The sequence below is a fragment of the Halichoeres trimaculatus genome, unplaced genomic scaffold (genome assembly GCF_033239565.1).
Source record: "Halichoeres trimaculatus isolate MK-OKI-2021-1 unplaced genomic scaffold, fHalTri1.1 fHalTri1_scaffold_4, whole genome shotgun sequence".
Taxonomy (NCBI): domain Eukaryota; kingdom Metazoa; phylum Chordata; class Actinopteri; order Labriformes; family Labridae; genus Halichoeres; species Halichoeres trimaculatus.
The window spans coordinates 25,531,313-25,557,419 of record NW_027437182.1 but is presented as its reverse complement, the minus strand read 5'-3'; the positions used below and the strand labels follow the sequence as shown (position 1 = coordinate 25,557,419).

The following is a 26,107-nucleotide window of genomic DNA, read 5'->3' as shown; positions in this document are numbered from 1 at the left end:
AACTAGCCTGCTCACCAACTTAACACCACATTAACGTCATAACATACATTCAAAATATATGTCCCAGAGCAAAACCTGCTCAAAAACGGACTTCTTTTGCAAAACCAAAGGTTTTTTTTTTTTAACGTATCGCTAAAATTGCTTTTCCTAGTCACTAATTAATAATGATGAATGAGTATTTCCATAACTAGTTTAACTTCTTTTCTGGAAAAGTAACAAATGACTACAACTAATTGCACTACAAATAATTTTCTCAACACTGATCTTTGCACATTTCTTTTCCACGTATTTACATAGGCTATACATTTTTCCTCACTCTGTTGTTGTCTAGTTTTACTTTTTTCCTCTTGGACTTTTATCTATAGGCTTAGTTTATCCCTGAGGAAAATATCCACCTTATAAAAGGCAGCTAAATTCAGAAAGTCTGTTTTTCCGTTTCCCCCACAGGACGTGAATGCAGCACAAAGCAGTCCGAGTACGACAGAGAGGGAGAGCGCGGCAGCAGCAGCACAGATGAGCCCCAGTGAATAGCAGCCAGGTCTTCTATCAACACACTGAGGCGCGCGCACACACACTGTAGCGCGCGCGACGCTACACATCCCATACACACACTCTCACACCAAATGCCAACACACTCATACACATGCAATCTACTAACGAGAGCTCTGTCAGTCCGAGCTGCCTTCTGCCGCTGGTGGCAGCCCTCACCGCCTCTCCGACACACAGAGCCGGGAGCCCGCCGGGAGAGGAGCTCCTGCTGCCTTCACAGCACAGAGGAGGAGAGCGGAGAGCCAGGGAGCTCATTTAGGAGGCGGTAGATAATTCAGCAGCAGCTCTGGGTGGAGAAAAGAAAGAGGAGGGAAGGTGAGTGAATGCAGTCCAGTCCAGTCACTGTTGCTGCTGCTGCTGCTGCTGCTGGAAGAGGAGGAAGAGGTGGAGGACGCTCAGTGTCTGGAGAAGCTGGAGGTGCAACACCATCCTGCAAAGACCCAGCTGAAGCAGACAAGCAGTGATCTCAGCACCTCCTCCAGGCTTACAGATGTGGATGGAGCACAGTGGAAGTTCTAGTCCTGGGTGAGCCAACTTCACACTTCTTTTCCTCCACACATGCACACACACTTATCTGTCTCTTCACTTGATCTGATGTGTTTTTACTTGCTGCCCCTTGCTTGTGTCCCCCCTTTGATCCAGTTTGCTCTGTTAGAGTCCGCTTTAACAGATGACCAGTGTGACTCTCACCCTCTGATCACCCTGACACTAATTTATCCCTGAGTCCTTTCCTCTCCCTGTGATGGTGCAGTCCCAGCTGATCGATTCACTCTCTAACTCACATGGACATCTTTCTAATTTTATCACGCTGCCTGTGCTTTCCTATTGTCATCCTTGAGATTGTGTATCCATGCAAGCACATCCACTCTGTCTCTCTCCCCTCTCTGTGTGTGTGTATGATTCTCACCACTTCTCAATTAGGTTTTAATGATCTAAACGTGGGCTGGAGAGGGGAAGGCAGCCTTTGATCGATCCCTGCAGTCATCTCAGTGTGAGAGGCTCTGTGCCTGTCGTCGGTGTGACATATCTAAGCCCCTGCCTGTGTTTGCTCAGACCCTCTCCCAGCTCTGCTCCTGCCTTTGTGTGGATCTGTTCAGTGCTTAGCGCAGTGAGAATTAAGCTGGTTTTATGTTAAAGGTCTCACTACTGTTTGACTTTAATCTTGTTCCTGGACTACCGGGGACTTCGCTTTTCAGCTCTACCAGCGATTCCAGCAGACACAGAAATTGTCTTCAAATAATGTTTTAAATTGAAGTTGGATTATGGTTTAATTTATGGAGCTGATGTGGAGGGAAATGAAAGCAATAAGAGCTGAAAGGTGCCTGACTGGACTTGAACTAGCCGTAAGGGTACCAGTCTACCCCTCAGGCACTAATTCTACACTTACTTTTACCATAGAGAGATTTTCACTTTTGGCAAAAAGTCCTCAACTGATTGATCGTTGTAATTTCAATTATGCAGATGCAGAACTTCACACACCTGCTCAATCGTGCATCATTTTTGTGTTGTAGGTTCATATCTCCAATTAAAACCAAGCTGTTACTTTTGGGTACTGTGTGTGACTGAGGCATATCCAGGTTTGTGCTGCACCACAAACATTGAACATCTCAGGCTGTGAATCTGAGAAATAACAAGTTACTCAGGCAGAAGGGTACACAGAGTGCACTCAAGAATTAGGAAGTAGATTCCCTGAAGGAGACTGGATCTAGATCTAGTCATTCACTTATTTAAGGGTTGTTTGCTGGAAACCCAGCTCCATTTAGTCCTTTGAAATGTCCTTGAATTCGTATATCCCACAGGCCCTGATCACAAGTGGACAGTGTTAACTACAGGTCCAAACACTCCTCAAGGGGTCTTGATGGATATAGATGAGATCACTCAGGCCACTCATGGAAGCCATCTTGGACCACATTTATCCACATTAGTCGGCAGTGTGGACACTCGTGCATCTTGGGCCACCATAAGGACCGCCCACCCTCTCGGTATCCACAGCAATGATTACATGGAGGGGCTGAGTGCTCCTCCTCATATATGATTGATTAAGTTTTTCTCCACTTTATTTCCTATAAATATTTATTCTTCAATCTCTCATGTTATTCCAACATACGAGGTCCCCTATGCTTTTGAGCCAGATGTTTGCAGAAATGCAGAATATTCAATTCCCATTTTGCAACGGACTGCATTTAATCTATTCATATGGAGGGTCTTTTATTGATGAAGGAAGATGGTCAGTAAAGAAACGAAGTGCATTTGGAGACAAATGTAAATGCAAAATTCAAATGCTTGTACTTAAGTACTGTTCTAATGTGACTGCGTCACCCAAGACGGATGTTAGTGCCACAGCATTTGTGTTGGCCCGCTAGGCCATAATCTGTGAGGAGAAAACATCCTTTTTCATTCTGTTTTCTGTTTTAATCAATTTTATAATCAGCATGGCTTTGAATGAACATGACTGTGCAGCACGTCATCAGAGTGCGAGATTGCAGCCTGCTTGATGAGAGTCGCAGCAGCTTTTACTGTCTAAAAAATCAAGAGAAAAAACAAGCACGGAGGAGGAGGCAATTATACGACAGCACTTAATGGTACCCGAGGTGCCACTTAGCATCCCTATTTGTCAGATTTATGTGTCAGTAATGAAAAGTGTGCTGACAGGTCTATGTGGTCCTCTGAGCGCTTTGTTGAATCAGTTAGTCTTGTCCATTACTACACCTACACTTTTTGATCTTTTCTGTTGCACGTAAAGCTGTCAGCTGTGCTCAATAGTGACACTACCTCAGTTCAACTCTGCCAGCGGTCAGCCTCATTGTTTTTTCAACTGTGGAGTATTTACGAGGGCAGTAAAAGCAGAGATGCATCTGTTGTCAGCAAGATGAGGGCACTGCTGCTCATGTGGTGAGGGCAGTGTGGAGTTAAGAAGGAGGTATTAAGTGGTGGAGAGAGAGAAGGAGGATGAGGAGAGAGGAAGCCAGATACCTGCAGACACACTGACATGTCAGCTGTCTCTGTTAGGATGTCCAGCTGGAATGATCACAGGCCAGCGTGTGTTTGCCATCCTCCTGCTTTCTGGCTGCTGTAATGCTGTTACAGACATTAAGATTAAGCTCACAAATAGCCAAGAGAGCATCTGGGCCTTTACAAGTCTGCTGTTTGCAAACATGGCTGCTTCTTTTAACATGTGTGACAATGGAGGATGGATGACCTGGTAACCTCAGAGCAGTGACCTCTGGTCTTTAACAAAATGGGAAATGCAAGCTCGCTGGATGAACTGAGACAACAACCCTTACCACTTCTTATTTTTTCAATGTTTTCATTTGAAATGGTTCAACTTTGAATTAAGAATATACAAATTATGTCTGGAGATATATACTATTCTTTATATATCTGTATTAGTGTCTGCAGTTGGGTTGAGTTTACATTTATGTCACCACCACTTCTGCTTCAGTAGCTTGCTCTTTAAACCAATTAAAGCTAAAGGGTTAATGGACTGCACTTATAAAGCACCACCCTTGATCACCACTTGTGATCAATCAAGGCACTTTACTGTACATCCCAGTATTAACCCTTTCAAACACATTTGCATTTTTTTTTAAACCATGCTGTTGCAGTGTCTGATCGGCCACCCACTCTTCCTCTTCAGTACACCCTGACAATGGCTGACAGATACTGACGAAGCCTCCTCTAGTGTCGTTCTACTGCAATTTAAGATTAGCCTCCTCTTAATCTAACTATTAACAATTTTAGCTCATTACTGTCTGTCAGTTGTCTGGCTGTATGGAGTTTATCTATAAGGACAATCAGTTAAAAAATATACATCTTTGCCTTTAAATAACATTTTAACCTCTGTTAATTCAAAGTAGCTGAGATACCTCACTCTTTCCCCACCTGGCACCTGTAGTGGACACATGGTTTGAAGGGGGAAGTATCAGCAGTCTGTGATTAAAATGAGCTGCAATCTGTTAAAGACATTCAGTATTACAGAGCTGATTCAGACCCAGATATATTTTTCTTTGCTTTAAGCTTCACAAAAAGGTTTTTTTTCAAACCATGCTTTTAACCAGTGCCTAAAATAGGCTGAGGCTCCCTATACACGAGTATGACAGTGATGAGTGCCGTTTGTTCGCTGAAACTGTATGTGCCCGTATGTTGTATGAAGTGCTTTTTTAGGAACTATATGGGTAGCCATTAGCAGCTGCAGAGCTTTTGTTCTGTTCTTTAAAACCAACAGATCAAAGCTAAAGAAAAACATCAGCGCAGGAGTAAAGCAGAAACCAGCAGTGCTCTGATGGTGAGGAGAAAATGTACCTTTGCTGGATGTATTTCTTCTGTCTGAAGGTGATGCAATTAACCCAAGTACCCACTCAGAAATTTCCTCATCTATAATTTCAAATTTTATTAGGTTACAGTGATTTGTCGGTGCACAACCTTTTCATAAATTGTGTAGCAGTGTACACACCGTCACAGCACCAAAGCATCCGACGAAATACCAGAGTAGCTGTCTAACTCTTCTCTAATCTGTTCCTTGCTTATCTGGATGCCTTGCTGAAGTTTGTGCTCTCTCAGTATTTTTCTCCAAAGTCTTCACGAATCACATTTGGCCTATTTAAACAGAAAAGTTCTGTCTAACTTCACCAGAACTGCTCGGGAGGACTGGAGCCTCACAGGGCGGGATACAGGGAGGAAGTGGAGGGGTGAGAAAAACAGCTTTTAGATGCTGCATATTTCATGTCTGCTGAGGTCTCTGGATAAGAGAATACGAGATGAGATGGCCGTAGGATTACATAAGTGCAGAGCCAAGGAATCTCATGAGTGTATGTAGGCAGTGCACTTACACTTACAGTAGGAAAGATTTTAGAAAGTACTCCACATGACTTTTATAACGTAGAGCTATTTTCATTTGGCTTTTGACGAAGCAACAAAGAGTCCTTTTTGTCTTCATATAAGAAATACTGTTTCGATATCCCTTCACTCAGTGGTTTGAGAGAAATTTCAGGTGTTTGTCTTTGAGTGAAAAGGAGACCAAGTGCCTCATTCCTGACTCCTGTATGGGATGAAGAGCAAGGTATTTGAGGAGTTTATATACTTGTCCCTCGCTCCGCCTCATTTCATTTTATGTATTTCTATTGCTGCTGGCAGCTTGAAGCGCTGAGACTGGCCAGCCATAAAACAATATTCTCCGCTATGGATCGAGCGTCATGACTGAGATTGCTGCAGAAAATAGAACTGAAGGCTCCTGATGCTCAGGAGAGAGTCATCCTCACTATCATAAGACCTGTTTTTAAACAAAACGCTGAGGTTACATTCAGAGCTGGTGCCGACAGAAGTGGATGATGAATGATTGTGATTGATTTTGACTGAAGTTTGGGCAACAGCTTCTGCAGAATTATCTTCTTCAATCAACGCCAACCCACTGGAACAGTCAATTACCATCATCATCAACATCATCATCATCAAAATCATCACTGACATGCTTGTTGTTAGGACTTGTTGCACTCATCATGGTTGTTATTGCAAATACAAAAGTCATTTGATTTTGAAGGACATTTTAAGAGTTAAATCATGCAATACAAATACAGCAGCTGTCAGCTGGAACAGATAAACCATTTCCTTATAAATTTTGCAACACTTAAATTATGCAAAGGCACTCAAAAAGTAGCTTTGCTAAAAAATACCAAAGCATGATGCTGTATCTGTTTTCAACAAAGCTGGCTTTATCTGAAAGACGGTTCATGCTACAAGTTCATTAGATTTTCCTCTAATGGCCACACCATACAGAGAGTGATTTTTTTCCATATCTTTTTTGCACAACTGGAGGCACGAGGCCTGGCTTTATGCCACTTTCCTTCCTCTTTCTAGGTTGACTGAAAGTTGGGTTGAGTTCAGCATTTTAAATACATTGAATTTGATTCACAACAATAGACTTCAAAACTCTGCCCTTCAAACAGCTGACGTCACAAAGACTATGTCCATGTATTAATAGAATAGAATAGAATAGAATAGAATAGAATAGAATAGAATAGAATAGAACTTTATTGTCATTGCAACAAGAACAATGAAATTGAAGTCACGGCAGCAATCAAGAAATCAAAAGTAAGAAAGTGTATAGAAAGTGCAAAAAGGTCCATAAGAAAATAGATGATGACAGCTTGTCCATCATTCTCCAGTTCAGCCAGCCTCCACCTCCACAGGGTCCAGGACTGAGCTTCTTCAGGCTCTGTCTCCTGGATCCTGTCTGCTCACAGCAGGTGAAGCTCTTCCATGTGGCGTTGGTGTCTGATGTTAGCTCTGTTGGCCATGTCTGTGAATAGCATGATGCTACTCTGCCCTCTGGTATTCCCTCTGTTGCTGGGTTAGCACAGCTAGCTCGTCCATCTTGTTGGAGACAGATCTTACGTTCCCAATAACGATGGATGGAAGGACAGGTCCATGTTGTCACTTCTTAGCTCACACTTAGCTCCTTCTCCTCACCTTGTGGGAAGACATCAGGCCTTACACCAGTTAGCATTGACATGCTACAGGCTGCTAACAGCTGAGTTCACATGTAAACAATGCAGCCATGGTTACATGTAGGATCTCCAGACAAACACAGGAGGAAAAGTAGTAAAAATATCACTGAAGACACAAAAAGTTTGGTGTCCATGACCAACAAATGGGCCATACAAAGTAATGATCCACTCCAAATACAAAGATTACGAAAAGGAGATGAAAAAATTACAAGAAATGGACAAAAAAGAGAGAGCTGCTGCAAAAGGCAGCCATAGTCAACAGGGCGGTGCTTAGCAACAGAAAAACATACAAACAGTCGCTAGGGAAAACAAAATGAATGCTCATATAAGAGTAATTAGACTTGCCATAGCAGTCAGCGCAGAAACCTGTATATGATGTAAACTGTTTTGACCTGAGAGATCTTCAGCATTTTATAGATAAAAAGAGCCTGGAGTCGCACGTCTCTATGGAAGAGGTTTGATCTTACCCCTGTGGCTCCACCAGCCACATCACCTCTGCTCATGTCTAAGAAGACGATATTTAGGCTTTATATCTCTGTACGGTCAGAAATAGAGGCACATCTTCTTCTTCTCTTATATACAGTCAGAGTTTAAAACACACCTTTTGTGATGCTGCTCCATTCTCCTGAAAACCACTGAAAATGTTTTCTTAAAAGTCATCTTCGTGACTCATTGAACTGAAGAAACCTACAGAGTTATGTCCTCACTGGCACTCTGTATTGTCCTGAACCGTCCTTTTGCCTCTATGATACAGACAGTATTCACATAGCAGCGATGCTTGCAGTGAACACCTAATGAGCTGAGAGCCAGCGGCGGCAGATAAACAGAGTAAAGGGCATTCGTACTGCAGTGTATCCTTATCAGATTATGGGATCCCTGCACCCTCAAGCGCAGTCTTCACAAAGTGAAAAAACATCAAAACAACACCCTGTCTATAACCAAGAGGTCCTCTGTCAGAGCCCTGCAGCTACATCAGCATGTCCGTATAATGTGATTGATTGAAGGTGTGAATTTTAACCTCAGACGCTGAGCACTGAAGGACATCTTTTTGTTTTCACCCTCACTTTGAAATCCTCAGATCTATTTGTTTTTTACCCAAATATCCTTTGAAATGTTTTGCTGCTCTAAGTATAAAAGTTATCAAATTTTAAGAGAGAGGGTAAAGATATCAAGACAGCTTTCTGGAAGAGTTGTCTGGAAAACTTAAGTAAATTCTCTTTGTAGTTCTGACACCAGCTGCATTAATATTATTTTTCCAAAAACACATTTGCAAAACTGATGCCACATTTCTTCTAAATACTGGATTATTACTCTTAATCCCTTTACAATTTATGTTAGTGATTTAAGCCAGCTGGTAGAATCCAGAAATGTCATTACTTGCATCCTTGAAGGGTATCAGTTTGTTATGGAGCACATTTGTAGCAGCTGAGGCGTGCAGACATGGCTGACTGTATCTGGGAAGAGCCAGCTGTGTCCTGCGGGTTGACTCAAGTTACACACATCTTTCAAACCATCTCTCCATGGGCCCTGCACACAAAATAGCTCTTTAATCAGCTCTCTTCAATTATGTAATTATGAATGAAATTGGATTAACACATGACATGCTGTGTGTTTTCTCCTCACTGACTCTGAAGTCTCAGCCCAAGCGCAGACGTTTATCAATTTCATTTTTCTTTTTCCCGTCAGCCCTGAAGCTTCACACACTTTTGTGGGATTTAGAGAAAAACATCCTGTGATTAGATTGAAATTGCTAATTAAATTCGGATGCCTGTAGCTGCACCTCAGTGTACACACACTTATATGCACACACACCAGTCCTTTGTAATTGGTTTGGCAATCAAAAGTGGTGTTATATTTGTGATTGATATCTCTTCTACCCTGCGTATGAGACTCTGTGAGAACAATACATGCATTAGTCACCTGTGTGCTACTCCATGCAGGCCTTTTCAGCCCCATAATAATTAATCCACCCGCTATTTTTGAGTTCTGGGGCTTTCAGTCAGACGATGATGCATTTTGGTCAAGATTAATGTGATTAGTTGTACAAAAATAAATACTCCTACTGCACATGAGATTCACGTCTGTGTTTGTGTTTAGGGAGCTCTCTCAGGTGTTGTCTGCGTCTCTCTCTCTCATCCTCATTAAGAAATTGTTCCCTGAACCTTGTGAACCTATTTTAAATATCCCAGAGAGCCGTCAGTATAAATGAAGATTAAAGATTCATGCCTCTTTGCGTCTTCATATCAGTCATTAACCCCAAATGCTCCCCCCTCTCTCTGCTCTGTTGATCACACCGCCAGAGCTAAAGCTGACTTTTATCTCCTTTTCAGCCGCTGAACATAAATCAGATAATCACTTGATCAAATCAATCTTCCTGAAGTGGAGATCAGTAGAACTGAGGGATGAGAGTGAACTGCAGCGTGAAGCAGTTCTCTCTGTTTGTCTCTGCTTGATTTAACTTCCCGTTTCGCCTTTTTTTTCTTTTTAAATGTATTCCTTGCTTGAATCCTTTGAAAGCTTTCATGTGTGCTTTGTAGCTTGTATGCTTCTTAGAAGTAGAAAGGAATGAAACAAGGCTGGGGTTTAAACCTTTCAGATGTATCATTCATTAAGTGTTTCTTCCTATTTTCACTTAAAAAAATGAGCTTATGCTCATTTTTAGAGAGCTGGATAAGATCAACATCAGTACCATTGCTCTGTAGTTGGAATTAAGCTAAGACTGGAAACAGGTTTAGAAAAAAAGGTACCCAGCCTCTGCCCAACATGTAAACATTAACAACTAACTAACTAAACTACTGACTGCAGTGTAATGGGGTAATTTTTTCAGATTCTTCATATCAATGAATCTGTATTTGATTGGTTTTTAGGAAGTGCTTTGGTGTCTGTAGAGCAGTTTCCATCCAACTGGAATTGATCATTTACTTCCAGGTTTTAGGTGATAGCATGACGCAATCTGCCGTAATGGATTCTTGCTCCCTTTGGGGGTTAACTTGATGATTTATTTATCACTGCAAAGAGTTACCTGCATGCAAGTGCAGCTCATAACCTGTTCGAGATAAATTTCAACATTTGCTACAAAACAGACATTTGGTAAAAAAAACGCAGAAACGCAGCTTAAGTTTGCATTCTTACAAGTAAATCACAACAATACTACTTTTGGGTTCATACTAAGTTAAGCCTCCATTTTCCATGCTGGACCTAAGCACAGCATTGTAAGTGTACATATTGAGAATAAATATGTTTAATTGACAAACTTTGAGATTTTATTACCATACAAATTAATATTTATTACCACATAAACACACACAAAATAACAGAAGATTAGGACCATCGAGTATTGATACGGATTGCCAGGTACCGCACATCGGTACCGTATCGTTTCAAATGTGAAAGGTACTCATCCCTACTTCTGGATATGTCAAGACACAAGACATGACAGAATGATTATATTCTCCAGACATATTGTGGTGGAAGAACTTTTAAGTGGATTGTGAAAAAAAAAATGCACGGTAACAAGAAGAAAAGGAAGTCTCAGCTCTGAGCTATTTATTACCAAAGCCTGATAACATCCATACGGCCAAAAGACGAACATTATTCCCAGAGGTGTGTGTGATCTGAGGATGCCTCACTCGTTAAGCGCTGCGAGGCATGGAAGAGATAATTTGTATCGTCATTAAGATTCTCAGGCCCTGAGGGATTCGATTGCATTCCTCCTTATTTCATACATCTCAATAATGTCGAGGTCCCACTGAGGTCGGTTATGTCTTCTTGTACTTCCTGTGTTCATTAGCGTTTTAGAGCTCGTAGCTGGGAGGTGTTTCGACCATCTGCCTGCTGCCAAAAACGTAACACATAACTTCATTATTGCTCTGTTAATTGGTGCTGCACGGCTATTTTCAGGTGACCTTTAGCTTGAACACGAGAGGTTTTTTCACCCTGGATATTTTACTTTGTGTGACATTGTAGCTTTCAAGACTTATTCAATTCTAAGATGATCTGTAAATAATGTGAAATAGAGAGCGTACCTCATTTTAAAGTAGTCCATTTCTAATAGACACTTCAGAGTACTGGAGTGACATAATGTCAGCTGGTTATAAAATCTTGACATGCATTTTTTTTTGATACTTGATAACAGGGGCATTGTTTTTATTCATGTACATAGTGAGTCACTCTTTACATCCGACCTCAGAGAGATGGCGACATCTTTCAGTCTTTTCGTTGTTGTTTGAAACAGAATGTGAAGCCTAAAAGAAAGAAAATCTCTCGTCTGCTTTCTTTCAGCATCATTTGAACTAATAGATCTGCAGCTGTATGTGTCCATGCGTAACTGTGACAGATGGGTGTGATGAGATTGTGCTCAACAGACTGTGGTTCCTCTTCCTCCATCGCCTTCCTCCCTTCCTCTTCCTCTCTTTCTCTGTTTTTGCGAGCAGAAGGATCCCGCCTGCCTGTCAGAAGTGTTTGATCAGGAGTTGTCTGTTGAGAATCTCAGCTTTGAGCTAACTCTCTGCTGTGGCGAGTTTCTATTCTTTTGTGTGGAGCTTCATAGATGCTTCACTCTTGAAAAAGACTGAACACTCTGTGAAGTGGGTCTGTTTTTATACATGGAGGCGGGCTGCTTGCTGCTCCTGAAAAGCAAAAGGTTATGTTAATGTGTTTATTGGAGTGCCTATGAATATTACGTGTGCTTGCTGCTGTGAATAGATACTTTCCAGTGCTTCTTAATAACAGATGTACTTTCTGAGAGTCAAGTTTGGCGTCTTGGTTGTCAGTACCTTGAGTTCTTGAAGCACTGTTTTAACCATTGACTGTTAAAAAATGGACGTCATCTTGCTCAGCTTGAAGTGAGGTCGTCACAAAAACTGCTCCCCCTGGTGGCTGGCTGCAGTATATGTCAAAAAATCTGTCTCTCCAGTCATTCCAGATGGGCTGTGGTCAAACTTTAAAAAATTAATACACCTCGTAGAAATGTTTCTCACGTCCAATTGTTGTGGTGATTTGAAGATATTATTTGCCTGTCTTGTGTTCAAGTCCTCTTTTTTTCTGAAAAGTTGAGTTTTCATTAGTTTTAAAAAGTTAAAAATGAGGCTTTATTTCATGTTTAACGATGATTGACAGCTGCCATTCTTGTGTCTTTTTTTCAGGGATTGTAAAATATGTTGGGAGGGGGAGTCAAGAAGTGATTAAATTCTCAAAAAAAAAAAAACCCAAATAATTATTTTTGTCACCTGGCTTTACTCAGGTTCTCCCAGAATCCCTCATCGTCTTTATGCTGCAGACTCTGGCTGCACAACTGCTGCTAATGGCTGCGTCTGTGACAGGGGTATTCTGGCTTCAAAACTGTACAATGGTAAATGGCGGAGCCATGCTGTCCACTTTATATACAGTCTACGGTTTGAACAAGAGGGTGGACTACTGACTTTAAATTCATATGGACAGCACCTCTTTCTTCACCTACTGTAGGAAGTAAAGCCAAAGTATCACTTCCAGCAGAGCAAAAGGTCTGAGAAGAAGCTGCAGATCTGACATCATACCCTCTGTTAACCCAAACACATTTGATAAACTCGTACTGTGTCACAGATACCCTAGACCAGTGCTCGTTTAGGGGCCGTTTATACAACAACAGTTTTAGGGTGAAACGCAAAAGTTTTGTTGCATTTCAGCCTCGCGTTCACACGGGAAACAGCGTTTCAGCTGACCTCAAACACAAACTTATGAAAACAGCCTCCAGATAGGGATTTTTCTGAAACGCTGCCGACACCGTTGCCGTGTCAACAGTAAGCCGGCGTTTTCTGTGGAAACGCTGACGTCACACTCCCCTTCACGCAAGCGCATATAACAGGACAACAGTACCGTTGTTGCAATCGTCGCAAACTACCGTGTTGTGCTTGTGCTGCTGTATCTGCTAAATCTGCTGACTGTCTTTCAACAAAAAATGCATCTGTTGCTCCACTTTTTAACTCAGTATTCCTCTGTATTCCAGATGTTCAGCTCAATTCTACTTCGGTGGAGATCTCCCAAAAGCGGCTTCTGGACAAGACACTATAGCACCACCTACAGGCTTGGCATGCTTACTACAGCGTTTTCAGTCCCTCTGCGTTTCCGTGTAAATGCAGATTTTTTCCACTGCGTTTTAGAGTTTTTAGATGAAACGTTGTCGTGCAAACAGGGCCTTAGAGTGAAATGACTCTTCTTTGGGTTCACTTGCTCCTGTCCCAATCCCTCCCCCCGCTGGCCCATCTAGTGGAGAACGCTGCAGGGGCTGCGCTCATTAACAGAGCTGTCAATCATGATGTCAGATCCCCTCTTTTAAATATCAAATTATCCAGCAAGCAAACACTTCAAACATAAATCAGCATGATTTGAACCAACTGCTACCATAGACAGCATGTCTGAAACTCTTTGTCTGATGTGTTTTAATTTTACTTTCACTCATTTTTCATTTGTTTGAAAACCTGTACTTCTGCCAGTCACCAGGGGGTGCTCTAAGAAGATTCTGTTCAATGCTTTAAACAGCCTGTTAGTCACACACCACTACATGTTAGCTTTCGATTGCCAAGTAGAAGCTAGCCAAAGAGAAGGAAACCACGCCCTTCTCTTTGAGGGCAACCTGAGAAAAAAAAATTAAACCTTGTTTTTTAATTGTGAAGACTTGGATAAAGATATATTTAGTTTACTGCAGGGGAACACTAAACATACATATTGGAGGTGGTACTGATATCTCAAGTCCTATTTCTACCAAGCAGTTCACTGACTGACTAATTGGACAGATTCACAAAGAAAAGAACTGTACCATCCTCTGACTCTTCTGTTAGGCAGACGAAACCGACCCCAGAAGGTGGAGCTACAACACTGCAGACAGTTGATTGGTCGAAAGAATCGTCACTTACTGTGCAACAACTGTATTTCTCCTGGCAGCACACAACCTTCTCTGAAACAAAGCTTGATTACATTTTCTAACAAAGAGCCACATGGAAATCACAAAGAAGAAGAATTGCTGGATGTCGTCCATCATTGCTCATTGTTTACTGTGTAGTGTTTTTCTTCTTTGTTGGATTTATTAGCATGGTATGCTGTGTTGCGCTGCTATGGCATCAGGCTATTACATAACTGATGCAGCTATCCGGCTTACGCGCTGCTTCCAAGAGGAGGCACGGCTGGCTGTGAAAACACAATCATGATCAGGCTTTACCAAATTGTACTGATCCAAACCAGACTGTTTGTAGGAAAAGGGGCTTCAGAGACTCCCTTTGTGTTAATAAGTAGAGGCACCCCCAACTGGATGAAGACTGTTAGCAAGAAAATTCTTTCAATGACCTAAATTTTTGGTTCAAACAAAGTCTGTGTCCTTTGCACAGCCCATGTTCCTGATCTGTGCTGATTGCACACTTTGAGGTGAAGAGGCCAACCCGCTTCTGGACATCATGGGCACGTCATGGAAACATCAAAGGCTCCGGCAGCGAGCGGAGAGGGCGCTGAAGAGGACGCTCTGTCTTCAAAAAGCCTGTCATTGGTTAGAGATGAATTATTCATCATTTTTTATTTTTTCTTAGAAAAACATTGATCACAGAATCGAGGATCGGCTTCTTCATGACAGCACCCTGTCAAAAAACCAAATCATCTCCTTCAAAGCCGACCCTGTGTGCTCCTCTTTCACTACGTCCCGCATTGTGAACGGCCATAACTGTCGTGAGGAGATTTTTCTTTTTTCACTCCTGCTCCTTCTTGCTTCTGTCTTCTCTCATCAGAACCACTTTCATTGGATCTCCTGGTGTAGAGAGGATGGCAAGTAAATAGATTCAAGAGAGCCTGTGAATAATTTCTATGTCAGGATGTAGCTGCGGTTGTTTCTGTTTGCATGGACGAGTTCCGTTATCTTTCTATTTTTTTCTCTTGTGGTGTGGTGCAGAGTGTGTTTTTCCAACTCCATCTTGTATTCTGTTTTATCCCGGCACACCCAGTGCTGAGTTCCTGTGTGATGTCAGGACGGATCTATGTTTAATGTGAAGGCAAGGCCCAATTACTCAATGCCTGTAGCTGTACCTAGAGACTTGAGAAAGCCCCCCTCGCATGCCAGATTACAGACGGTGATGTTGTAACCGCTCCCAGACACGGTTGGTGAGATGGCGTGGCACAGTGATCCCCTTTAAGGACACTGATTGCTCATCTCTTACTCTGGAGTTTGTTGTTCTCCTCGGGGTAAATTCCCCTGAAGAGTTTTATAAGTCTCCTGTCTTTTATTTCAGAGTGGGAATCTAGGATGACTTCTTCAGAGCACAGGGAGCATGATGCCACTTTATCCCTCTCTTCTTTTCCTTCCCTCCCCGAGGCCTTCAGGGAGAGCAGCTGAGTCACCATCTCCTCGTCTTCATCCTCGATGTGCTCCTGCTCCTCCTTCCTTCTCCCCCTGCCTTCTGTTTCCTCTCCCTAAGCCTTTGTCACAGGAGCTGACAACCTGGTGTCACCTGCCAAGGTTCACTTTTTAAGTCCCTGCAGAGCCTCAGTTGACAGTGTGTATGTGGATTTTTAGTTGAATTTATCTCTGCATACTTGTGATTTTTACTGTCAGCGCTCATATCGTCCTATTAGTCAGAGCTGTAACATCGGACAGCAGCAGCAGAGTCGCTGATGAAATCTCTCTTGAGTTGAGATTTACGCCAGAAAGAAAAGAGAGTGCGGCTGTCAACTAACCATCTAAGGACACACACACACGCTCACACACACTCACAGGCTTACACACGTGCATGGGTACAGTCTGTGTTCCTCTAAAGTGACTCACTTTTGTCAAAAACATTTCCAAGGCTCTCATTCTTCTGTGGCTCTGTCAAAATGTATAATCCCTCATCACCTTGCCTAAGCCGTGCAGCTCACATCTCCGCTTTCTGTTTTCATCTGTCATCTTGTAAAAAAAATAAAACTCTTTTCATGTCTTCTTTTATATCATCCATATTTCTGATTTTCTTCTTGCATGGTCACCTGTTTTCAGAGCTTGTGATAGAGATTTGAGGCATTATCTCTTTTTTCTTTTCTCTTTTTGTTTTTTTTTTCTCCCGCTCAGGCTCAGCAGCTTCATGTGCTTTACTTCTCAGCCACGTTTTCTTTTCTTTCTTCTTCCGACGCTTGACTTCTTGCTGCCATTTAACAAGGAGCTCATTGTATTTGTTAATCTCTCAGAAGACATGGCACAGATACTGGATCGTATTTTCTTTTAATTTAGCTCACAGACCACAAACGCTCTTTCTCAGTTCACCTGCATCAAAGGAGGAAAAATAAGAAACAAAGAAATTTAGGTTAAACAAATAAGCCATTATCACTATAGATTCTGTGCATCTGTTTCTGTGAATGCAAACCCCCGAATGTGATCGTGATGTTTGCAGATAATTCAACAATTAGCAGGCGTGATGTGCCGTGAGACTCTGTGTCTCCGTGCTGTGAGAGCCGATTCATTGCCAGTGTTGTTGCTTGAGATCTTATAATTGCCTTGATTTCTTCCTGTAATTAACACTCTGGGTTAATTACGCCAGAATCCCAGACCTTGCTATTCTCACATTATTAGGCTTGGAGCGGCAGGAAGGAAAACATGCAAACACATGGTCTGTCAGGGCATACATCACAATCCTCCACTATTTACTACTCTTTTTATTTAAAGTGTGCAGTTCTGCGCATAATACACAGATTTCACTTCAATATTTCTGTTTGTCCGACTGGTTTTTCCTTACCTACAAATGGGGTCACATTACAAACATGGTTGTTTTTTCATCAATCAGTCGTCCCAGATTCAGGATCTTGACCGCTTCAAGATTTGGGTTGAATGGGGAGAAGACTGGAAGTGGACAGGGTAGTGTGGCAGCTCCCACTGGCACAGGATTAGAGGGCGGTACAATGAAGTAGGCCATACAAACAGGCTGAGCTAAAAACATGAACAGTAGACCATAACACAGGCCGAAATGGATGGCCCAGTGCATTTCATCAGCATGTCATTACGCTGTAATCCCAGGCTGGCCATGCTGGCGGCTGCATGTGTGTCAGACAGGGTGAGTTATTGCTCAGGGACACTTGTGGATATTACTGTTTCACCTTGATGCTGTATTAGAAAACTTTGACTCGGGCATGCCCTAGATTTTTATTTGGTATTGAATTTTGTGGGGCAGGATTGCTTTGTGAAATATTTGTGCTTCAAAAAAAAACCCAGTTTGGTTTTTACTTTTCCCATTTTAGATGAGAAAGGCAAAGAACAAGTCAAGAATAGAAACATAAAACCTGTTGCCACCAAACATTCTAGTTTTAACTTCAGTTTCTGATGTTTGTATTTGTTAAAAAGTTGAGTGAAAGCCAAAAGAGGGTCGGCTCTTTATGGTAATGAGGGTTTAGTGTGATACTTTGTCAATTTTGTGAAGTTTGTCAATGGAAAAGAAAATTTGATGAGGTGTTTTAGCTAAACATCTGAGTTAAAGGTCCCATATTATGCAAAAATCACTTTATTAAGTCTTTTAGTGAAATTTTTCGGTCTTTGGCTTTCCTCCCAGCCCACAAAATGTGATATTTAATGACAAAACCTGTACTTAGTAGTGCTTGTGAAAGTAAAATCCTGACCTAAAATGAGCTGTTTGGATTTTGGGGATTTGCTGATGTCAGGGATTCCCTTTTTTGACCAATCAGGAGCAAGTTTGACCTGATTGGTCCACCGGAGCAGATACCCCCGAACCCCCTTCCCGCCCACTCCTCTCCCCGCTGCTGCTCCAAGCAGCCATCACTGCTCTGTTTTTGGCTGTATACAGCCACATAGTTCCATGCACAAGCTTCCCATCTCTGAAGAAGTCAAGACTAAGTGGCTAGAGTTCATTTATCAAGGAAATGTGTCAGCTACACTCAGTAAAACTGTGTGCGTGTGTGCTAGTCACTTCACGGTCGACTGCTTTTCCAACTTTGGACAGTACAACAGAGGGCAAACGAATAGACTGGTCCTGAATCCAGGTGCATGTGAGTATTTCAAATGCTGTGTGCTGTGGAGCAGATGTAAGAGCTTTTCCTCAGTGTCCCCCCTATCTCTGAGTTAGCTTCAGGATGCTAACTTTAGCTGCGGTTAGCCTGTTGTTTCAGTCTGTAATGTTATGGTTAAAGAGCTTTGCTGTTTTTTAAACATTGTGCACTTGGAGCACGCAGCGCCGCTCTCAGGGACGCGGAAGAGCGTTTACGTATGAAGGCCACGCCCACTAAATCAGAGCGTTCTGAACAGAGGGGCTATGAGAGCCTGGAAACAATGCTGCTGTGCTGGATTTATTGGCTTTTTAGACCAAAACATGTTACTACCATTTCATGAAGACATCAATGATCCATATTAAACTGCAGAAAAGGAGCTTAATATGGGACCTTTAAAGGAGTGAATAACTGAACAATGTCAGAAAGACTGAATTCAAACATAACTGGACTTGGTTGAAGTGCAGTTTGGAGTGAACCTGATGGATTGTAAACACCCTTTTTAAAGCAATTGTTAGGTTTGAACATCTGAGAGATGGATAGTGACTGTCTTTTCAGACCTTAAATGATGCAGAAGAATTTAATGAGATTAACTACAGGAAATGACATGTTTGGTAAAATCAAAAAAAGCCTGATGATGCTTTGCGTCTCAGTAAAAACGATCAGCCGTGCAATCTACCATGAGTGAAGACAGATGAAGATGAGAGGGGGGCTAAGAAGAGGTCAGACATGCCAGCAGGCATCATGTTACAGCAGAGGAGCACAGGATGGAAGGCTTCCAGTTTCAAAAGGATCCTTCAAATGAGCTTTCAAGCCATTTTTCACACAATGTTTTTTCAGATGCACAAATCAGTTACAACAGATGCAATCAGCCTCCCTATAAGGAATTTATGGGGCAGATATAGCAGTGAGTATTCTCTGGGGACAACATATGGCATCTAGACATTTAATCTTGTTTCTTATCAAAGTGAGTCTCACACTTTGATTGGATTACTCCCTTCACATCTGTGACAGTCTAAAATCTGTAAGTTCAAATTTTTGTATGAAGATTGACTTTTGGGGTCATTTTAGGAGTGATTCCACAATTTAGATAACACCTCTCCCAGGTCAGCCTTGATTGTGTAGTAGAGGCTTCATGTTTACCAGTTTGGCAGGCTATTCTTTTATCTCCACCACCTTAACTTGTGCTGTGCTCTGTAACAGCTTATTTAATCCTCTCTCGTCTCTTTCTTTAGTACATCCCTTGCCTCCACCTGCTTCACCTTCACAGTTCCCTCCTCACCTTCAGGTCACTCTGGTGTCATAACTATGTGAGGCCAATATGTTTGAGGATGAGCCAACAACCCAGACAACCAAAGTCACCTCCACAGTGTTCAGTGTTCGTGTTGTCATTTGGCAAGCTGTGAGTGTCTCTGCACAGACATTTATTCTCCCAGACTTGTGAACATGTTCTGAGAAGGTGAAACAACACTGAAGACTTAATGAAACAATGAAACGTGGCCTCTCTTGGTCTGTGAGTTTTTCTGCTTTTGTGTGAATCTATTTTAAATTTCAGACAAGGCTGTTTTCATAATGCTGTCTGTGTCAATCAAGCTGAGCTTTGTGAGTGTGATCTGAAAGCTGTCCTTTCTTTCCTCTTGTCTCTTAGCATCAATTATCTTGAATGACTGTGGGTGTCATCCTAATCAAATTTGAGAAAGGAGAGCTTTTGGTGGGACAAAGTAGTCCTCCTACTCCCTTGCTGGCATGCGTGGTGTGGCCTGTGTAAATCTAAATCATAGTTAAAATGATCTTAATTTCTTGTTTCTTAAAAAAATACCACATGAAAATATTGAATATTAAAAACTCCACTACCGTTCTATTCACAGCAAAGCATGGAAAGAGGAGGACAGTGCCTGTTGACATTATTCACAAGTCATAGCAGACACATGAGTGTCATGTAACTCCTGGAAGGAAGTGAGTGCTACATACTATGTACTGTATTTTAAGTGCTGTCATGAATCCCCAAAAGGAAACGTAATATGGAAAGGACATGAAGGATACTGTCATCTGAAAGAAATTCTGGCAAACCAACCAAGTCCCAGTAGCTAAGGGGTTCAGCTTGGAAGTGTACCTGCCCACTTGAAGCACGAATCCCATATAAGGGCTTGTTTATGGCGCACCGAAGCTTCTCCATATCCAGATCCATACATTTAAAACTGTGAAAACATTGCAACCCTCATTTTTCCATGTTGCATTTGCACTGGAATGGATTAGAATGGGAAAAAAATAAAACAATAGTGCTAAAAATAATACTAAATATAATAAAGATAATAATAATAAAAATGACAACAATAATAATAAAAATGACAACAATAATAATAATAATTACAATAATAATTATTATTATTATAAACAATTTATTAACACAAGCAATAAAGGGCACTGCTCAGAGTCAGAAGTTACTACAAAAAAAAAAGAAGAAGAATCTGAAGTCTATGATAACATGATAACAATGAAGATATTAAACTATTGGCTACACTGTTCTCCTGGCTTTTGGTTGCACTTGCATATCTGCAAGTTTGCTGAAATTGTGCAAAAAAACTGTTCAAATAAATCTCTGCAAATTCAACGCAGAGTATAAATAAAGCTTAAAGGGGCATTTTTTCAGCATGAGCTGTGATCATGCTTGAAAAATTGTCAGTAAAATCATGAAATAGTTTATATTCAATAACTTTAAAAAAAGCCTTCAATAATTTTATCTGACTCTTAAGTTTCACACAGCGTGACCAAGTTTTTAAGAGTCTTTTAGCTACTCGTAGCATTTTTTACAAAACAGAGCAAAACGGACTCCTGGTTCAGGTGAGGTGTTAAAAAACACAAAAACGGCACCAGTTGACCCAAGTTTTAATCAAACATCTTTTTTTCAGCTTTAATCAAATATGTCTTTTTTTCTGCCAGCCCCTCATAGATAAAAGTTTCTTCAAAGCCATAGTCATTCTCTCCTTCCCTTAGTTGCCTGCATAATGTTTTCAGCTGTAGCATTTGTGGGGTAGAAATATACTTATACATGTTTAAATGATTGTGGAGTTAAAGTCACTTTTATAGAAGACTTCTCTCCCTGCTGGATGCTCCATCAAGCCAAACACTACCTGAATTACAATTAAGATGAATAGAAGTGAAATCCCTATGTAGTGTTCCTTTTTTTACAGGGATTTGAAAAGTGTGTTAACATGACTCCATGTCTGCTCGATGTGGAATAAAAAAGCATCTGTTCACCAACAAGTTAGCCAGGTCAACTTAAGAGGTGATAATCTTGTATGCTAAGTTTGTGTCCACAGCTTTTTTCCCACTGCTGCCGAGGGCCCAATTTATCAGAAGTTTAAGCTTCACTGGCTCCCAGGGTCCATCAGTCGTCTGATAAATGAACTCGCTGGAGGTTCTGGACAGATGGACTCTCTTGTGGCCATTCGGGTGAAAGCTTAAATGGCTAAAATTTGAAGGAAAAAACGTGTGTCAGTCACTGAAGTCTTTGCCAGTGATGCGTGGACGCCTCTCCATTTGACCTCTGACAGTTCAGAGCGGCCTGACAGTGGCTCAGTCAGCTAATCTTCCTTTGAACACCGTGGATGGACAGCTGTAGGAGCTAATATGATGTGAAACACACAGACTGCCAGCTTCCCGCTCCATCTGTCTTTCTACTTATAACAAGTGCTGTTCTCACCTGGGACCTTCAGGGGTAAAGAGGCTGATCTGCCTGATTCTGCTCGTGCCTTTCGAAAATGTCTCTTCCTGGTTTATTACTCGGACAGAACTTTCTCCACCTCGCTGCTGTCGAGTGTTGAATTATGAATAGATGTGGTTCCAGCAGCACCGCTGGCCAGGCCTGAGGATTACTTTCAATTTGCACACCGCTTCCCTTGCTCCCTCACTGGCTCGCACCGCTCGTCAGACTTCTTTCTCCAGGGACTTTGAGGGCAGTATTAGATTGCTGCCTGAAACTCTAACCCCTGCCAATCATGTAAAAAGTTTGAGGAATGAATCTCTATGGATGCACAATGCACTGTATACAGTTACACAAGTACTCGAGTTGCGGCCCCTCTATTTGACTCCTACATGAGTGGCATTACTCCTCACCCGTAGATAACATTTCTCACTTTCCTTGGGAAGAGAGACGAAGGCGAAGGGCATGTGTGACTGCAGATAACTGGTTGTAATTGGCCTGGTTGATGAGCAGGCAGCAGGCAGTGAAAGGGAAGTAGAGAGGACAGGGATCAGTTTAATGAAGCCAATGAGAAGGACACGGAGCGCCCGCAGGCTTCAAGAAGGATTAGAGCAGGCTCCAGCAGATTTAGGCTTACGATAGAGCCACCAGCCTATCAACCTTGAGGGCCGGAAAAAGGACAAGGAAAGAGCGGGGGTCAGAATGTAAAACTAGGGTTTACATCTTTTACACTGTGCGGGATTTCTCCTCTGTTTCACTTTGATCTTTAGCTGCACTCCATTCGGAGTTGTCAGCAAACAAAGACCTTTAGTGAAGGTTACATCTCAAGACAATAACCTTTTACCATACAACTCACATACATTCATCTGCAGGCTGAGGACAGTGTGTTTTTATTTCCTTGTGTGGGAATACACGGTCCATCAGCTGTATATCTGGATGCATTCATGCGTTTTCTTGTGTAAGTTAGGACATGTAACTCTGCGTGGGTGAGTGTGTGATGATGTGAGGCGTGCGATGTGGATGCTGGCCTAATATGTCCCGACTCTGCCTCCCTGGATATGGCAGGGAGTGTGAGAGCAACGGAGAGTCGAGCCAACTGGCATGGAAAGAGCTCCAGCTGAAGTGATGGCTGGTGACACAGCAGACGGGCTGGCTGGGCAGGAAATAGATTCCAGGAGATGTACTGATCGCACTCACCTCCACCTCATGTTGACTTTGTCTTTCTTGCTATAATATTCAGTGTGTTGGAAATGAAAGAAGCAAAGGGTCATTCAGATTTATGAAATAAATCTTATTAACCTTTGGCTTAGGGTTGATTTTCTGCTTAGATGATAATTCATTCTTTAAGAGAATCTTTATCTTAAGCTCTTGAAGTCATCCCACTGTATATGTCTACTTTATCATTAGGGATGGGGATCAAAAACCGGTTCCTGTTGAGAATCGATAAGAAATGTTTTTATCCATCGATATTGTCAGCCTTTGTGCTTAACGATTCCCTTATCAATTCTTTACATTGTGCTGCAGCCGCCGGGCCTTACGTCGCCTAGTCTGCTGCAGCTATCTTAGCTTAGCAGTTAGATAACATTTCCCAAGAAAACTCTGATTCAGGATTTTCAGCTTGAAGTTTTACTGAAGACCTGATTCATGAAGAAATGTACATCACTCTCTCTCAGGAGATTCATATTCAGTACAAACAATCACCTTATTTACCAAAATTAGAAAATAGCGCCAGCTTGATGCTGACGTTTATGGGAAACTGCATTGATATGCTAGCAGTTAGCATACATCAGTATAACTTCAGCTTCAGAATAGAATTTCAACTTTCATCACAGAAACATATCACATCAACTCTTTGTAAAAAATACTGAGAATTTCAAATGTCAAAAGCTAACAGACAGTTGAAAGGCTCATGGCTGACTTCATAACTACGGAAAGGTTCCAAACAACTTAAACCATTGCTATAACCACTTTGAGACACTAGATGGCCTACTTGAATTATTAATATATTACGACACAGTACATCAACATCACATTGTGTGCAATTTTTACCTGTTTCTGTATAATTATGCCCAGAAATATCCAGACTCAGGGACCAATTACATTTTATTCACTTACAGTATAAACTCAATTAAATGTTGTTGACACAGAAAACCTGTAAAGCTACTTTTTGTACCAAGAAATTTCACAACAGGAATTGATAAGGGAATCTATAAAGAATCAGATCGATAAGCAGAATTGATAAGGGCATCTGTATTGACAAAATTTTATCAATTCCTATCCCTATTTATCATAGGCAAGAAGACAGGATTATACTCCTTTTATTTGTACAAAGTTACAAACATCTGCGTCTGCTGCGTCTGATCCCAGTGGTAAGGAGAAAATACAAAAAAGAATTCATCTGCAATGAATTGCTCCCAGCTCTCTATTTTAGCAGCATGAGGGAAATAAAAGAGAGTATTACACAGTTATAGGCTGAACAGGTGCCATGCATACTAAAGATAATAGTGGCAGAGGAGCTGACAACCAGCAATTTCTCCTAAAGTTACGATTGTCACAAAGTAATGAATGTCTCTGTGTCATTACTTTTAATATTTGATCAGGGTGCTTCAAGGACACAAATCATGTAAGTAAATGGCCCCCAATGCCTTTAAACTTTATTGTGTATTCTACCCACTTAGAAATTGCCAGACATAATCGAGACATCAGCCTCGTGAGGAATTTCTATTATGTAACCCTCCTTTTAAAAAAGACTGTCCCTAAAGATTTGGAAAAAGAAAAGAGCATTCGATATTTTCACTAAGCACAAACAATCCCTTTGTAGTTTCCTTCTCCTCATTTATGTGCCCTCTCTCCTGGTGGTCTGTCACTTCTCATCCCCTCAGAGGTGGTGTTAGTCGGGTTGGCTGTCGGGGGAACGGGCTGCTGCCTGACTGACACACTCTGATCGCTACAACTTAAAGAGAGGATGGCCATTTGATAGGCTTCCTGCCAGTGGCAGCCTGTCCACATGGTGAGCTTTCTGAAAAGACAGACGGGTGTTTGACCACTGTCGTCTCTCCAGTGTTCCACCCACGTCGTCATTTTTATGAGAAAAGTGTTCCAGAAATATCCATATTGATTCTAAGTACTGAAATGTTTGCCAAAAAGACATGGAGACCATTGAAAAAAAAGACTCTTTTTGAAATAAGGAAATGCTAATCATAAAATGTATTTAATCACTGTCATTAAATTCAAGGACTAAAGGCAGTTATTTTTTAGTGATTATTTTTGGAGAGGATACTCTTACTGACAGCGGTGACAACTCCTCAGTAGGGAAAGTAGCTATTGGCTATGTTAGAAGTCGCTGAAAGACACTAAATGACGCCATCACCTAATTTGCACAATTGGCAATTTGCATGTGATTGTCATGGATGCTGTAGAGGAGTGGAGTAGTGTCATGGAAGAGACAAAAGTGAGTAAAAAACTCTTTTGATATGTTTAAAACTATAAATGAACCTTATTCTGTTGATTCTTGTTTTTTTATTTTTACATAAAAATAACAAACCTCCTTTTTTATCTGGGCTTGGGATTGCCGGAAGTGACCCAAGAGACAAGTCGATTCATTTTGCATGCAGTCACCTGCTCTTGCTCATATAGTGTATGATATAGGTGCAGCTGCACGAGTAAGGAGGATTTGACTTCCTATGGTTTGTACGAGGGAGAGGCCCGCAGCAGCACGTTTTCACAATAGAGTCTCCAAACTCCCGAAAAAGTCGCTGTATTTGATACTGGCTGCTTTTTTTCAGTTCCTTTCAGTTCAGTTCAGTTCATTTCGGACAAAGAAAACAGTTATGAAAGTTAAAAATAGTCAATTTAAGGGTACATCATACCACAATTGCTCATAAATACTAAATAAAGCATTCAATTTGTCTGAAAAGGAGTAGGAAGAAGCAAAAGATTTTCATGTCTTACCCTCACTTATTCTCCCTTATTATTAACCCAAATTGTTCTGTACTCCAAACCCCCCCTCACTCACACACCCGTCCATTCATTCAGAGGTGTGGTGAACTTCTTGCTTCCCAGAAGTTCTACTTCCAAAACAAACCACATTCATTGGCACATATACAGGTCAGCATACACATTATACCCATTAACACAGACACAAACATACACAAATACACAAACTTGACTATATTATGCATAATTTAACAGTCATGAAAAGAATGAGCCATTCACTTAAGGATTAATCAACAGCCTTTAAAAATTACTTGACTCTGTTTCCATAATTCTGTACTTTTCAATAAGACATTTTTACTGATTTCATTTTGTTCATCCAGACCATCCCATAATTTCACCCCACAGACAGAAATGCACATAGAGCGGACAATCGGTTGCT

The 26,107-nt window shown here is 41.5% G+C and overlaps 1 protein-coding gene across 1 annotated transcript in view; it reads left to right on the top strand.

The window, feature by feature from the left end:
* The first annotated feature begins 460 nt into the window (after positions 1–460).
* Positions 461–26,107, top strand: part of lingo3a (leucine rich repeat and Ig domain containing 3a) — a 46,821-nt gene continuing 21,174 nt past the window's right edge. The window contains exon 1 of the mRNA XM_074668472.1: positions 461–1,074. The gene's annotated coding sequence lies outside the window, so the exon portion shown is untranslated. The remainder of the gene's footprint in view (positions 1,075–26,107) is intronic.